Below are 17,000 nucleotides of genomic sequence, written 5' to 3'. Positions count from 1 at the left end.
GGGCGCCGGAAAGCAGGCGTCGGTTGCGAGTCGGGCCACCGGGAACGCACGCGGGGTCTCACCGCCGGGCAACGAAGGCGGTCCCGCGGCACCCGGGGAGCCGACTGGCTCCGTCTCCCCCGTCAAAGACACACCGCACCTCGCGGGGAAGCTCGGGGCCCGCCGCCGCCGCCGCCGCGGACCCCGCCGACCTCGCCACGCCTCACACGCGCGCGCGCGCCCACCCAACCCCGCCGCGTCACCGGGCCCCGAGGGACGCCCCGCCGTGGGGAGCCGCCGTCCGCCCCCGATGTAAGGGGCGGGGGCGACACCCGCGCGGCGAGAGGCCGGCCTCGGTAAGCTCCCGGACGCGAAGGGGTGAATCGGCAGCGGCGGCGAGGAGGCCGCGCGCAAGACGGGAGGCCCCGCGAGGAAAGGGCGCGGGCGCGCGGCCGGGCACCCCGTGGAAGGGCCGAGGGCGCAAGGCGGGCCGCCGGGAAAACGCACGGGGATCCCACCGCCACACACGAGGGCGGCCCCGCGACGCCCGGGACGCCGACCGGCCTCGGCCACCCTCCCGCGAGCCTGGCCGCTGCCCGGCCCCCTCCGCCGGGGGCCCCCCGCGCGAACTTGGCGCCGCCGAGGGGGAAACCCCCCCCGACGGCGTCCGTCTTTCTCTTTCTCCAGCCGTCCGGTCGCGGCTCGGGAAAAACCCACACCCCGGGGAACGACACCCCCGAGCGAGGCGGCCCCAACCCGTGCCCGCGCGGCGCCCACCGGCCGCGGCTCGGGACGGGAGCGGGCGGAGAGCCGCTCGACGCGGAGAAGCGGGAGGCGTCGGAGGCCGAGCCGCCCCGCCCCACACACCTCGCCGCGCGGCGTCAAGCGCCGCACGCGCCCACAGCAACGCGGCCTCAAAACCGCGCCGGGGATGCCGGGCCCGGGCCCGTGCGTGACCCTCCCCCGACTCGGTGGGGGGAGGCGCGGGCCGCGGTAGGCCGGGAGAGCACCGCTCGGGGGCCCCTCGCCACACGGAGCGGAGGGGCCCCCTTGGCTGGCCAAACTGACACGCGCAGATGAGGGGCGGCGGCTGGGGGATGCGGTACCCCAAGGCACCCTCTTCGGATCGCTAGAGAAGGCTTTCTCACCGAGGGGGGCATCGCCCCCGACCCGGGACACGCCCCGTCGGGCACGGGCCAGAGCGCTCGGACGCCGGCGCCTGGGGTTGGGGGTCTGCGGTACGGGTAAGAGGGAGACGGACGACGGCCTCCGCGAACGGAGGCCTCAGGCGGGAGCACAGCGCGCACAACGACACGAGGGCGAAAGACGCCGTCGTCCACGAGTAGCGTGAGCGCGCCGCACACCCCTTCACAGACAGCCAGCGGCCGGAAATTCACCGGCCCCGGGCCGCCACGACCGCCCGCGCGGCACCTGCCCCCAGCAGCGTGGGGACGGGTGAGACGCGGCACGGCGCCCGTCCGAGTCGGGCCCCGAACGCCAGACGCGAGCAGGGGGCACACGACGAGGCACCCGCCGCCTCCCCGCGAGCGGGGAGAGGGAGAATGCCTCCTTCCCTCCTTCGACCTTACCGACTCGACCCCCGCACACACACTTGACCGGGATTGACCCGACGGGGCCGCCGGGAGCGGGAAGCGACGCCACCGACTCGGCCTCGGGCACCTGAGGGACGACCTGGAACGCTCCAGGGGCACCACCAGAGGGCCGGGCGAGGCGCGCAGGGCGCGACGGCGGGACGGCCCTCCCCGCCGCGGGGAGAGCCGCAACGCGAGACACGGCCGAGGCCGGGCGGAGAGTGTCCGCTGCGTCAGGAGACCCCTGGCCCCGCCGGCGCCGTGAGGCAGGAGGCGGGGGGGAACGGGGTCGGGCCGGAGTCCGCACCCCTGCCTTCCACACACCGCCATCGGGCGGGCGGGAGAGGCGAGGGGCCCGCAGGCAGAGCGAGAAGAGCGGTCCCATTCGCCATGAATGTCCGTCCCTCGTCTGGCGCGGCTTAGGCCCGGCCCGGGAGAGCGCGACGTCACCACATCGATCGGAGAACACAACGGGCAAAGAGGCCACGGGGGAAGGTAGCGCAGCGAGGACAACGATCAGAGGAGCCTGCTTCAGCCTCGCCGCACACCCCACTTCCCGCAGGGCTCGGCTGGCGGCGAGGGCCCCGCGAGGAGGCAGCGCCTGCCAGCCGCAGAACGGGGCACCTAGGCACCCGGACCGCGCCCGTGTGAATGCACGGCGAGGGGGGCGCGCGCGGCGAGACAACCCCGCAACGCCTGCCACCCCCCGCCACCCTCGGGTACCAGAGACCGGAGGGCTTCGTGTCGACCGCGGGTCCTCCGGGAACGCCTGGATTACGCGCGAGCCGGCGCGCAGGCCCAAGCGGGCGGCTCACGAACCAGAGACGGGAGGGCCCGGGCACCGGGCGGCGGGCGAGCGCCCCGCGGGGGGGCACCCCACGCGCTCGCGCCGAGGAGCCCGGCCCCCGTCGGGGACCGTTCGCCAGAGGACTGCGTGTCCACACCTCTCCGGTGGCACAAAATGTCGATCTCTGGCGAAAAAAATCACCGCGCCCGTCGGCGGCGCCTATCCACGGACCTCAGCGGCCTCCTCGGAACGGGTCTCGGGCCACCGGACCCCGGTCACCACCCCATCCCCGCTAGCGGGAGGAGCGGCTGGGCCACCTGGTCGACCCCCGAAGCAGGGGAGCCCCGAAGACAGGCGAGGAGGGCGAGGAGACGAGATACTCCCCACCGCAACGGTCGCAGGCGCGGGCAGGGGCCGCCACGAACCACCGCGCCTCCGAACTGGGACTCGGGGAGGGGGCGTGAGGGGAAACGTACCACCGAGGCGCCTCCGACGAACGGGCCTCCGACGGCCCACCCCCACCGGCCCGGCCGCCCGGCCGCCCGGTCTCTGGGGACGGGAAAACGGGGGAGGAAAAGTCGAGTCGGACCGACCGGGACCCGCGCGTGCCCCCCGTCCCGGTCCACCTCGCCCTCCACGTGCCTCCCCGCAGGGCCCGGCCCCGGTCCCCGCCGCCGGAACGGGACTCCGGAGAGTCGCGTCCGGCGACACCGTCCCCCGCGAGCACGCACGCGGGCCGGGGACTCCCTCCCCGGCCACACGCGCGGGCGGCGTACGGTCAACGTCTCCCGATCGGGACTTGGGTGAAAATTCCCGCGGAGGGGCGTCCGACGACAGGCCCGCGGGAAGGACCGCGGACGGGCCCGCGGGGCCCTGGCCGGGCCATCCCGCGCGGCCCCGGGTCGGCGGGCAGCCTCCGGAGCGGGACGCGGGGGAGAGAAAACAAAGTGCGATCGACACGGAAGGGCCGACGCCGGGCAGGCCCGGCCGCGGGCCGGGCGGGCGGGCCGGCGCGCGGGCGCGTCCCGCCCTCTCAGCGTTCCTCCGCGAGCGGAGGGGCACGGGCGAGCGCCGGTCGACGCGACCGGGCAGCCCGGGGGACGGGCGGCGGTCACTCCCTCAGAAACCTGCACCTCCAATCTCCGGCGAACGGGCGACGCGCCGTCTCCACGGCACCACCGGGACGATTCCGCCGGTGACGCCGGCCGCCCGCGACGCCTCCCCGGGCACAGCGGCCAGATCCCTCCCCTTGGCGCGGTCGCCGGAGCTCCGGAGGGAAGGGACGATATAAAAGCGGCCGCCAGGTGGCGCCCGACAACCGGAGCGAACGTCAGCGGGACGGATCCGGATCGCGAGCCGGCGAGGGCGCCCCGCCGCCGGCACGGTCGCCGGACCTCGTCCCGGCCCACCTCGGATGGCCTCTCCGGGCCCGGAGCGGGCCGGCTTCGGCCACCGAGCTCCCGGCCGCCACGACGCGACCCCGGCCGCTCAAGGGGGACCCGGGGCGGGCGGGGGAGGGGGGAATCTTGGGTTTGGTTTCGTTTTCTTCCTTTTGCGCGAGATCTTGATCGAAAGACAGCTCACGTGCGACGCCGTATTCGTCTCGGACACACGTGGTAGCCAGTCCACGGGGACCCACCTCCTGGAGTACCGTATTTTGCACTGTATAACGCCCCCCCCCCCCCCCGGTAGACCGCGCACCCACGTCTTTGGCCCAATCTTTCGAGGGGGGGGGGAGGACGTTTCCTTTTAATCCCCTCCCCCCCCCCCGTGTGTCTTTACGTTTCGGTACCCATCTTCTGCATCACAAGGGAATTCTAGCGTCCAGTCTTTGACGCGTTCCAGTATGAGAAATTTTACGTAACGAGTAATTACAGAACGCAAGAACAGGTGCGAGGTTCGAGACGTTTCACGTACCGGTCACACCCTCAAGGCCTTTTACGCACCCTTGAAGGCCAAGAACTCTTGGCCGCTGCCAGTTCCTCCCGAGTTCCACAAAACCGATGATCCCACGCCAGGGTATTGACTTATCGGTCATGCGGATATCGTGATCGACGTCTAGGATCACGCTTTTAACTCAGAAGCGTCAATAAAAGAATGAAAAAATACTCAACCACGTACGGAATCGGCCCGAGCCGCGTAGAACGCGCATCCTCATCTTCCCCTCAGACACTCGGGCCAAACGGTGCGCATTATACACGGCGATTTACGGCATCTGTTTCCTATCTGGAACTTCGGACCTCTCCCTCTTCTCTATGTCTCCCCCGCCCCCTTTTAATGTCTCAATGACAGTCCACGGTCAATACCATTCCATATCAGCTTCAGGTGTACCGCACAGCGGTTAGACATCTAGACAGTGCAGGAAGCGATCCCCCGGACCGGTACCCACCCGGCACCACGTACACGGTCACGACCACATCCTCGGTCGTGTTCCCTCTGCTCGACACGCCCGTGGCTATTTCTTTATCCCTTCCCCTTCGGCACCCTGCCCCCAACGCCGTCCCCGCACCATCGCCCCGACCACACGATCCGGTCCCCGTGTGACACCGTCCACGGTGATCGCCATAGGGTCGACTACATTCCTTACGCCGTACCTCACAGCCCCGTGACTACCGTGCCACGACCAATCTGTACTCATTCACCCCTTCCCCTTTTCACTCCCCCCAACGCCCCCCCCTTCCCGGATCTGTTTGACCGGGAATCGGGGTGGGGGGTGGGGTGGGGGGTGGAATACGTCGTCGTCGTCGTCGTCATCACCGTAAGTAATAATAAATCCCCCCACCCCGGCCGGGCGTCGGCAGGAACGGGAAACAGACCGCCCCCGCGCCACTCCGGGGCCGAGGCCCGGCGCCTCGGACGTGAGTGAAACCACGCCCGGGGCGCTCAGGCCTCCCGGCGCTCCCCCGAGCGGCTCCCGGGCTCCCGGGAAGACTCAGAAGAATCTGGGGGGGGCCGTCGACCGCAACACGGCAACCGGGCACGTATTCAGAGGACGACCGCGACCGCGGGAGCATCGTCTCCTTTTTCTTCCCCCTTTTCATTCCATCTTTTTCCAGCGGAGGGAGGGGAGGGTCTCTCCCAGACAGAAGAAGCCCACGAGCCAGACAGGTGACGTCTACACACACGCACGGTCCCCAGTGCTCGCGTCTGGCGGGGTAGTGCAGGATTGTGAAATGACGGTGCCGGCCGAAACCGATACCGAAGACAGGCCACGTTCCAATCGTCCCCGTGACGGGGGAGGGGGAGGGGAGGAGGGGGCGGGGGCGGGGCGGGGGGGGGGGCGGAGAGCCGCTCGCAACATTCAAACTGTGGGGGTCAAAACGTTACACACGCCTACACGGACCGTCACGATCTTTGGCGAGTCAGGACAATTCACCTTTCAACATTCTGACCCCCCCCCACCCCGTTTTCGGGATCGGTCACTTCTCCCCGAGCTCCTACGAGGGGGACGTTTCCACCACCGGCACTTCCCCGTGACGTTTCATCTCTCTCTCTCTCTCTCTCTCTCTCTCTCTCTCTCTCTCTCTCTCTCCCCTCTCTCTCTCTCTCTCCCTCCCTCCCTCCCTCCCTCCCTCCCTCCCTCCCTTCCTCCCCCTCCCCTCAACGACCCTGCACCCCAGTCGATCGGGTCGCAGTTTCAGCGGTCAGTCACAAGGTGGCAGTGTTGTCGCGCCCGTGCTCGGGAGTCTTCTAAGCCCGTGCCGGTTCGCTTCAAGACACAACCCCTTTCTAGTCTCCGTCTCCGGTCACCTCTTCAAAAGAAATACTCTCATTTGAGGATCCGTTTGGGCGCAGAGAGGAGTAGGAGACAACGCCGAACACACTAGAGTGTCTGTGTGACTGCACGTGTGTTTTTATCACGGTGGTAAAAACAGACAATTGATCGTTTTCACAGTTTATGAGCATGCAGTTCACTGACGTGAAATCTGATCCCCTCCTCGTGGACAAAAAAGGAGGCACATCCTAAACCTGACTGGTCTGGAAGGGGCCAGCCCTGCAGGCGGCAGGGTATCGACACCAAAAGTAAACACATAGAAATTACTGCCGTGTTTCTCCAGAATGAGATCTAGCCATACCATCAGCTCTCGTGCGTCTTTTGGGGCAAAAATTAATATAAGACCCTGTCTTTTTAATAGAATAGAACGTCATACCGGATTTTCTGTGAGACTGGGTCTTACGTTCATCTTGACTGCAAAATACTCATTCGAGCTGATTGTCCAGCTAGGTCTTATTTCGGGGAAGCGTGGTAACTGAAAGTGGGTCGTAGGCAGCGGTCACATCTCTGGCCCGTACTTTTTCGGACAAAGGTCAATGTTTACCTGCAGGGAGACCCTCTGTCGTCTCTTGGCATTGAAGATGACAGACCCTCGGAATTTCAGAGTCATTCCTCTCTCTGTACCCCTCGGGGCAAGACCTGCCGCACCGGAGCCCGAGACCACAGAAATCCTCACCCTCCTCTCGCGGGCCGAATACCGTCTCCGTGCTGTAAACATTCATGATTCACTATCTCGCGTCCACCGGTGTAAAAGAAAGAAGTATGTGTCCTCCATTTTACTTTTATCCGATCCCACAGATCTCTCCACTCTTCTCTCTCCAACCCCATTCGACTACCACCGAGGGAACTCACGTGATCCTCCTTACGTCTCTTCCTCTGATTCCGATGTACAAGGTGTGATCGGACGATACGGTGAATGGGTAAATATAAGGAAATTAGGACACCGAAAGATTCATCGCCATCATCTCCCCTCAAAATACTCCCACTCGCCTCAAACACACTTATCCCATTGTCATCGCCACTCTCTATGAGGCAGTTCTGGAAGTCCTCTCTCACGGGTGCCTTTAGTGGCCGTGTTGTGGCTGCCTCGATATCCTGAATCGTTTTGACTTCGGGGGAAAGCCAGAACTCGTACGGTCCCAGAGCCGGCGAATAGGGCGGAGGAGGACACACCGTCGTGTGTTCCTGCGACGGGAATCGCCGTAGGCCAGAAGCGATGTGTGACGCGGGGCGTTGTCACGACGGAGGACGATTCACGGCCTGCTGTAAAACACGCCTTCAGTCAACCGTAGCTCACACACGACTGACCGCACAGAGCGAGTGGAAACTCGTCACGCACCGTTACTACCACCTCTCCCCAACAATCAGACCCGAGCGGTAAATAAGCCCCGGCATGATTTTTCATGAGACGGCCCCCGAAAATGAGCCCCGAAGCATATTTTGCAGGAAAAAATCCACACGAGACCCGGTCTTATTTTTGGAGAAACACGGTAAGGTTCGATGTGCCGCTTCCTACGTCGAAGATACCTGCCTTTGTCTTGAAGGGCACGACGCAACAGCGTTCACCGTACTTTGTGATCACAACGGAGAAGCTCCGTGTCGCTCATCGCTTCTGCTATGGCGATCTCTGTCGGATAAAAATATTATGGCGTGTCCTTAGCCACCTTACTCACCGGATCTGGCACCGTGTGACGTTTGCCCCTTCCCCCGAGTCAAAATGACCGTGAAAAGGCAGCATTTTTAAGTGATGCGGGACATCGAGGCGGCCACGACGGCACACGGCTGTGTGAAAGAAAACCAGACATCGATGTGTGTGAGTCATCCACGGTATGTCTAACTTCCGTGAGAAAAGTAAATTCTCACGGCCTGCGAGTACTCAAACAACCCGAACGGGGGAGAAAATAAACACACATCGCGTGGGATTCTGTGTCAGTACCACGTTTGCTACCGGTTTTAGCGAGACGGTTTTACATTCTACGTTTACGGAGGGAAGGGGACACAGCCAACGACTCTCTGCAGGTTGACGGCACTCGGGGTGCTCGGGAGAACTGCACAAGGTCCCTCCTATTTAGGAGTTAAACGGCCCGTCGGGGACCCCTCTTTCTAACCTTTTAGAAATACTTGGCCCCCGGGTCCGAGGGGTGGGGCTGGGGGGAGGGGCCGGTCCCCGTATCTCCTGAGTGCCTGCCGAAACTCTCCTAAGTTAATAATGGAGAGAAAAGAGAATTTAGGTCAGAATCTAAACTCACAGGCAGCCGTTAGAGGCAGGGCTTACGGGTCTCCTGACAAAACTTTTCCAGAGTCCTTTCTAAAGGACGATCGACTCGTGTGACTTTTCCTCTGTGGTACGGGCCATTGGCAAGAAACGGGCCGAGTACGAGCCCAGATCTAGGGGCTCCGTTCGTCTTCACAACCAAACAGGTTTTAGAGGCAATAAGTCCAGAGCGAACAGCTGAGAAAGGGTAAGCGGCCCTTGTATTCATCGGGAAATCAGCAGGCTTCCCTGCCGCATCGCAGGTCACCTGTGGTTCTTCCCCTGTGATGATGACGGTCTTCTTGAGAGCTGTGGGAAAACTCGGGCCCCGTTACTCGATGACAGCCATTTGCAGGGAAGGAGTTGGTCCCCCCGCTCCCTTTGGAGTAGGGGACAATCTCTCTTCCGCCTGCCCTTGTAGTCTGCACAGGGAGCACAGCTATTTTGGAAGATTAGCGTACTCCTCACTCCGGTGAATCTGGGCTTCTATGTCCAAAGCGGGCTCCTTTGCCTGGCGTGCCTCTTTTGGGGATGCCGGGGTAGCCCTGAGGTCGTCTCGGCCTTAGCCCGTGTATAACTGCAGCCAAAAAGTCTGGCCTGTCTCTGGCCTCGTCTCCAGCCTTTCTGCTCCTTTTTTCCCTCCTTTTCCCTGTCTCACTTGTGAAAGACATGGTAACAAATTTCCCGGCCTTCCTTAGCATAGAAGCCTTCTCGTCAGGGATGCGACAGGAAGTCGATGACTCCAACGCTCTGTGAGGTCAAGGAAAATATCGGGCTAAACTTAATGAATTTACTTTAAACTTATCTCGGTTTTTAGTGAAAATAGTAAAATTCTTCTTTACACGGGTTCATATCTGACCTGAGAAGGGTACAGGAACTCCAGCAGTACCAAAATACAGAGGTTTATGTAATTATTATATGTAAGTATGTAAACGTTACACTCAGTTCTTACTAGTGTGGAGATTTGGTTTTCTCTAGTAACCGAGGACCCCATGATGAGGATGGTATAAAATAGAGAATATTCTGATGGCACCTAAAGCCTTTGCTTTCCAGGCAGAGTTTCTCTCTCTCTCTCTCTCTCTCTCTCTCTCTCTCTCTCTCTCTCTCTCTCTCTCTCTCTGTAATTTCAGTAACAAATAACACGTTTCCTCCAAAATAAGACCTATTCCGAAAATAAGCCCCAGGTAAGATCTCAGCCAGACGGAAGCGTTTAGTACGTCCTGACGATGTTCCCGAAGAAGATGACACGACCGTAGCTGAACAAATGTAGACTACTGCTGTACATGGAAAAATAAGACATCCCTTGAAAACAAGTCCCAATGGAGCAAAAATTGACCTAAGACCCAGTCTTCTTTTGGGGGAAACACGGTAGTTCCAAAAACTTTGTCCTACGTCGCAGAGAGAGAACAGTCGACTCTAATGTTGCACTCCCTTTCTTCTGATACTAAAATTTATGTACTGAATTGCAGTTAGCTGAACTACATGTGATCTGTTTTCAAGATTTTTCTTCTGAAACCTTTTATAACTTTTCCAGTCCCTCTCAGTGTGTCTTCTTACCAAATGTAGGACAAACTAGTCTGTCGTCCCCCCCCCGATTTCTTTAAAAATGTATTTTTATCTCTTATACCTCCTTTGAGAACATATTACTTTATGTAACTTTAAAAATATTAATTAGAATCTGTAACCTGTAGAACCCGAGTTTTTACTGATAACTAATAAATAAACGATTAGCATTTCTACTGGAATATCTAGGAACGTACTTTGTAACTCAGAAGTGTAGGCTCTGCTGGAAATATATTTACAAGTGTTTTGCCATCGTATTTTTAATAAAGTACAAAACACATTTATTAACATACCTTAATTTAGGTTTTAGCTTTCCCATAATAAGGAGATAAAAGTAGATGAACGCAGACTTATCTTATAATTAATATTTTAGTATTTTGTTAGTTTGAAATATCTGCATATTTAATACTTTTTATCATGTAACTTACCTTAGTTCAACTCTAAGGCTTCCAGTTACCAAAAGAATTCAGGAAAGCACGTTTAAGCATGCACTCTGTCTCACACACACACACACACACACACACACACACACACAAGGTAGGCTGATCAAGTTCACGAACTCATCCTAGAAAAAGTGCTACATACCTCATTGCTGAATATCATTATGGTCACCTTTGAAGTACTCCCGTTGGGAAGCTATGCACTAATGCCAGCACCTAGTCCACTCTTCAAAGCAATTTTGGAACTCTTTTTCTGGAATAGTCATCAGAGCTGTCATCGTTATTACTCTTGATGTCCTGAATGTCATCAAAATGTCTTCCTTTCAATATTTCCTTTATCTTTGGCTAAAGAAAGAAGTCGTTGGGGAACCAGATCAGGTGAGTAGGGAGGGAGTTCCGATACAGTTATTTGTTTACTGGCCGAAAACTCCCTCACAGACATTGCCCTGTGAGCTGGTGCTCTGTCGTGAGGCAAGAGTCACGAACTGTTGGTGACAAGTTTCAGGTCATGTCACTTTTTCATGCAGGCTTTTCAGCACTTCCAAATAGTAAACTCGGTGAACGGTTTGTCAAGTTGGTACAAATTCATAATGAACAATCCCTCTGACATCAAAAAAAAAGGTCAGCAACATCGTTGCGACAGCTTCACACACTTTATTGTCCTGCTTTGTGGGTGCGTGCGTGCGTGCGTGCGTGCGTGCTTAATCATTATTACTAAAAAATTTCATTAACAACCTTTTATTTTGCTTGTGTTTCTTCATTATTTTTAACAACTCCAGGAGATTTTAGAGTCTATTATTACCTAAGTCAATTTTTGTAAACCGTGGTATAACAAAACATATTATATTTAACGATAGTGGTAGCGACTTCAAAAGACATGTCTATTTAACCAAAAGTTGATCTAGCCTCGGTTTCAACTATTTTCTTAGATCATGTGATCCGGAAAAGTACTTGGGTCAGTTTTTGTTCTTTATTTTTAATTTATATAAGCGCTTAATCTTTTTTCTTTAAGCCAACCAAATATTACAATCTTCTAATACCAGCCGGAGGCCAGAACGTTATGTTGTACATAAAACATAGAAAAACATAGATATCAGAGATCATATACATAAACAGTATTAATAATGACTATAGAGAGAAGACTTAAGATTTTTTATTTGCCCATGACAGTTTGAAGGAAGCTGGAAAACGCAAGGAGTGTTCGGCTTGTGAGATTAGCCACTAGATTTCAAAAGTGCCCTTTTTCTTTCTTTCTTTCTTTCTTTCTTTCTTTCTTTCTTTCTTTCTTTCTTTCTTTCTTTCTTTTTTTTTTTTTTTTTTTTTTTTTTTTTTTTTTTTTTCCGGGTAACTCAGCCTCAGGCAGTAGCGGCGGTGTTTGTATTTCTTGCTCTCCGTAAGACCCTGAAAGTTACCGACAGAAAAATCTTTAAAAAGTTTTATTTTCAAACACAGAGTTGGTGTCTAGTTATAAGTGGACTAGGAGATGGGTGAATTCCCCTTTTCTATGAACCATCGGTGTAGATATTTTTTTATTTTTCATTATAGGCTGACCGACCGATTGCCTGATATATGGCCCAGAGGGCTCTGAGGAGAGCGTGCAGACATAGAGCCCCCTATCGGTTTGGTGTTTAAGGTATAAACAGAAAAGTGAAGGGGAGGAAGGAGAAAAAAAAGGGGGGGGGAGGGGAACGGACAGACCGGAGGTGAACAAAACGGAACAAAGAAGTCACCAACAAACCGGAACCAAAAGCAGACGAGAACTCACAGAACCAAATCCTCCTGAAACGGGGATCTGGGGGTCAAAACCCGGTCTCTGAACAACCCAGCACCAAAAATTGGCCTCGGAGTTACCCGAATTGGCACGAAGCACAGAAGGCTTACGCGTAAGCCCCCAAACCCAGTGACAGCGAGAGGCTCCGACGGCAGAGATAAGGGAATTCCAGTGCACTTCCTCGGTTTGACAGATTCCACGATTCACCGACACACGGTTTCCAAGTCCCGTCAGTTGCTTTTATTCCTCACCGACTGAGGCAGTCATAGGCAGCCTGCCAGGGAGGGGGAGAGCCGGGAGGGTCCCTGGGACGAAGGAGATCTCGGCAGTTACTGGGACGTCTCTGTAATCCCCTCCCTGGGCTTGGCCAGCCATAAGCATCAGGGATCACTGATGCATTCCGGCACTCTACCTCCGCTACCCCACACGGAGGCAAGGAGCAAGGGAGTGAGACTCTCCAACTCAGATCAGTCCAGTTCGATCCACGTCCCCGCCGTGGTCTCCAGAGTTCGTTACCAGACTCGGGGATGGTGGTGCTCGTTGCCCGGGCCCCAAAAACTTGAGTGACGAGGAGGGTCAGTGAGGAGAAGAGTGTATTTTATTCTAGGTGCCGGCAGCCGGGGAAGATGGCAGACTGACGTCCGTGGGGGGAAAAAAAGGCATCTTCCCTGAACTGAGAATAATCGAGAGGCTTCGCAGGCAGGCAGGCAGGCAGGCAGGCAGGCAGGCAGGCAGGCAGGCAGGCAGGCGGGGGGAAAGAACCGAGAAAGATGACAGCTGGTCATCGCAAGTTTCAGGGCTGACGGTTGACAAATCACCTCCTGCGGTCCGGTCTGCTTCATAAGGTTATCTCGAACTCGGCGGCCACGGCTGGAGTGTGTCATACGTCATCAGGAAAAGCTGCAAGGGTGTTGCAGCCATGGATCCCGGTCTCTGGGCGCCTGAGAATTCAGCGGGTTTTTTTCTTTTTCTTTTTCTTTTTTTTTCCAGATTAGTGCTCTTCTGATCAATCAGATCCACAAGGTATGTATAGTCTCAAGGAAGGGAAACGAGCAGAATCATGAAATCGAGCAGTAAAGGGGAAACACAAAGAGAAGATAGATGAATAGCAAGCTATGAGGTGACCGAACTAAGTCTGACTCATTAATTTCCCGACTTTCACCCTCACGGCATGTGTATAGTCTATCACGTGCTCTGCACCCGATGGCTAGTTTCCATCCCTCGACCTAAAGTCGACCCCTTTACGTATTCGGCTCTCTCCCCATCCCAGTACCCTCTGTCACCACCATTCTGTGGTCTGTATCGATGAACGTGTGTTTTGTTCATTTTGCCACCTCGGTTTTTGCTTTCTCTCCTAATCCCAGATGGGAGTGAGAGCAGATCATGTCTGTCCTTTTCAACCTTCCAACTTGACTTAGCTTGGTGGTCTAGGGACGGGACGAAAGGGCCAGTTGCACGTAATCATTCTCCGAGGTTTACAGCACAGCTCCTAAGTCGCAGAGGCTGGAGATCCCGGCTAAAACGTATTTAGAAATAAATGAATACTATACTGAACCAATCGGGAAAGGAACGATTTTGAAAGAAACCGCGTGAGAGGAAACTGACCTTGACAACACCGACTGGACGTTTATGACGGGACACTCCAATGCAACTCTGGGCCTTTTCCGGTAGAGATGCTGGCAAGAATAAGTCAGTCACTCCTATTAAAATAACTATGGATTATAGTTTGCCTCTGCGTAATATTTGACACTATCCTTTAAGGCCTAACGGGCTAGCTGGAATTAGCCCATCACACAAGATTACATAATGGGGGGGGGGGGGGCGCGGGCTGGTTCATGCCACGCATGAGCCCCTGTAATTCTCCTAACCTTCCGGTAAAGAAACCCAATGGGAAAGGATGGAGATTTGCACAGGATATCGGAGCTATAAACAAAGAGATCCTGTAGTTCCAAACCCACATACCCCATTATCAGATATTCCCGCGTGTACTGCCGAGATATTTTCCGGTGATAGATAGACGCGGTGCCTTTTTTCAGCATTCCTGTAAAACACAGGACAGGAAATACCTCTTTGCCTTTCTACCTGGGAAGATCAGAGTTTACGTGGACAGTCGTGCCCCGGGGTAGACAGAGAGTCCCACCTGCTTCTCTCAGATGCTAAACGCCGATTTGAACGAATGCAAAATGTCCCAGAAATGATACTCTCAGCCAATATACGGATAACTTACTCTTACGCTCTAGGACACATTGGACCCCCTACCATAAGAGGACGCGATTTACCGATCGCAATAGCTAGCCATTAAGGGACACAGGGTGTCAAAGGACAAGCTTCGATTTTGTTTACCCAAAGGAAAATACCTTGCCATCTAATATCTAAAGATGGGCTACGAATTAACCCTAAATAATAATCTTTCCTCTTCTAAAAGCAAACAGACAAAAAACAGCCGAGAGGATTCCCCGGGTCTGACTGGATACTATCACGACGGGGTTCCGAATTTTTCATTCATGGCCCAGCCTCTGTTTGTCTCCTTAAAATGAGATCGGCCCGATCCCATTCAACGGAACCCTGAAGGGAAACGAGCCGAGCCGAAGACACTCTAGAGGAAGTATTATCTAAAGCTCCCACCCTGGGACACCTTCGCTATAAACTCTCTTCCTAGTCGTGCATGAAAACACAGGAAATTCGGATAAAGGAGTTTATCCGAAGGCCACCCTCTCCACGGTACAGATGTGTGTGAGTCACGATCTGTACGGTTGTCTCACTAGGTGGAGACATCCCCTTGCAGGAGAGCAACAGCCTCGATGGTGGGTAAGTCACGACTGGAAAGAAATGATCCCGAACTAGGGGCATTCCCTGTGAGTTACATAGTCTCTGAGGCAAAGGATGCACTCGATCGGGAACATCCGGCCTACCCTGCAGCATTTTCGTCGTGGCTTATCACCCCGGTCCTCTGGATTTGTAGAACGTACAAACGGTACAGTTAAAACTCCACTGGGTAAATTTTGAGAAGCTTTTCGTCTCCCTTGGCTGAAAACTCTCCTTACGGTGTTTCTCAACCTGAGAGCTACTCCTTTTGGTAAACGTAGACTTTCTCCTCAGTAGTCAGCGTTCACCCCGTGTGACCGGACGTGTGAAACAATCTTACCGAAAGGAGACATTTTGCGTTATTATCAAGGACTTATCAAGCAGCTTAAATAAACCGATAAGTCTGCAACCGATTCGCTTCAGCGTGCTCCCGGGACACGAAGACTTCCAAGACCACGACTCACAGCCGGGAGACGTCGTCCACCACTGGATATGACATCAGCTAAAGACCCTCCAACCTCGTTGACAGGGACTTATTCGTTATCACTAATCGATCCAGGTGCAGTGAACTTAAAGGCGTTAACGCAAGGATTCACATCGCTCATGAAAAAGAGTTGCCCACCTGTGGCTGGACATCTGCTCCTGTCTGACACTCGCCTCCACCGACGGCCAACCTCAAAGGCTCCCGGAGGACGAAAAGCTGCTGACGTCAGGGGTAGACAGCTATCCCGAGACCTCAAGAAGGCCTGTAGACCTACGAATTGACGTGGGACTTAAAATAACCATTCGTTTGATTGTCTTTACCTGCCCGCTAATATTATCAGTCACAATGATAGTTATACTTGTTCTTTAGGCTTTTCTCAAACCCTGTACTCATATACCCCAACTGTTAATCATTGAAGGTGCACAGAATAACTTTGGTATTTTCTTTCTTTTCCGGTAAAATATTTGTTTTTCTTTTCTTCTCTTCTTTTTTTTTAAATTTTATTTATTTATTTATTTATTTATTTATTTATTTATTTATTTATTTTTATTTTTTTACATTGGGGAAGGGGGACAGGACTTTATTGGGGAACAGGGTGAATTGCCGGGGCTTTTTCCCAGTCAAGTTGTTGTCCTTCCGATCGTAGTCGTGGAAGGCGCAGCTCACCTCCAGGTCCGGTTGCCGCTGTCAGTTGCAGGGGGCGCAGCCCAGCATCCCTTGCGGGAATCCAACCGGCCACCTCGTGGTCGAGAGCCCACCGGCCCATGCGGGAATCGAACCGGCAGCCTTCGGCATCAGGAGCACGGAGTTCCAACGGCCTGAGCCACCGGGCCGGCTCTGTATTTTCGATAATACTATTTACGCTTTCTCTTTGGAAACTTAGAAGGCATGCCAGCATAGAAGGAAGAAAAGGCGTGTGTATGTGGTTTTGAGAGAAGTTAAAAGGGAGTCGTTTGTTCTGATACTGTTGATCATTTCTGAATGCGAAAAAGGACACAAACTGAGAAAGACAAGTGAAGTCGTAGAAGGTTAGTAGAAAAGAAATACCGATAAAGGAATTTTACGTATAAATGCTAGAACACAATGACGCTTACCCCTCACCTCGACAAAGACTACTGACTATATTAATTCAGAGAAGCTTAAGCGGCTATTAAAATAATGGCCCTCTGTAACGGGGCTGCCGAGTGAGACACAGGAAATTGACTCATGAAACTCTTACCGTCCTCCTGGCCTCTAGACATTTTTAGATGGTGATTGTGATTCATACCATTGTGTTCTTAACAGCCTCGGCCCCAAATAAAAATTAAACTCAGTTCCCGATTGCACAACTAGCAGGAATTAGATGCTTCCCATGGGAAGTAGATGGGATATTCAGATCACAAGAACAACACCACCGGTGCACGGGAACCCATCTCACGGTCAGATTGTGAGAACTACAGCGATACATACACGGTGTGCCCTCAAACTATAAGTAAACGTTACACTGGCTGCAAAATACAGAAAACCGAGACAGACGGCAACGTTTGAATCACGATAGCTTATAGGTTAGA

The sequence above is a fragment of the Rhinolophus sinicus genome, unplaced genomic scaffold (assembly GCF_057876585.1).
Source record: "Rhinolophus sinicus isolate RSI-liver-muscle unplaced genomic scaffold, RSI-T2T HiC_scaffold_19, whole genome shotgun sequence".
Classification (NCBI taxonomy): domain Eukaryota; kingdom Metazoa; phylum Chordata; class Mammalia; order Chiroptera; family Rhinolophidae; genus Rhinolophus; species Rhinolophus sinicus.
This window is presented reverse-complemented; position numbering follows the sequence as displayed.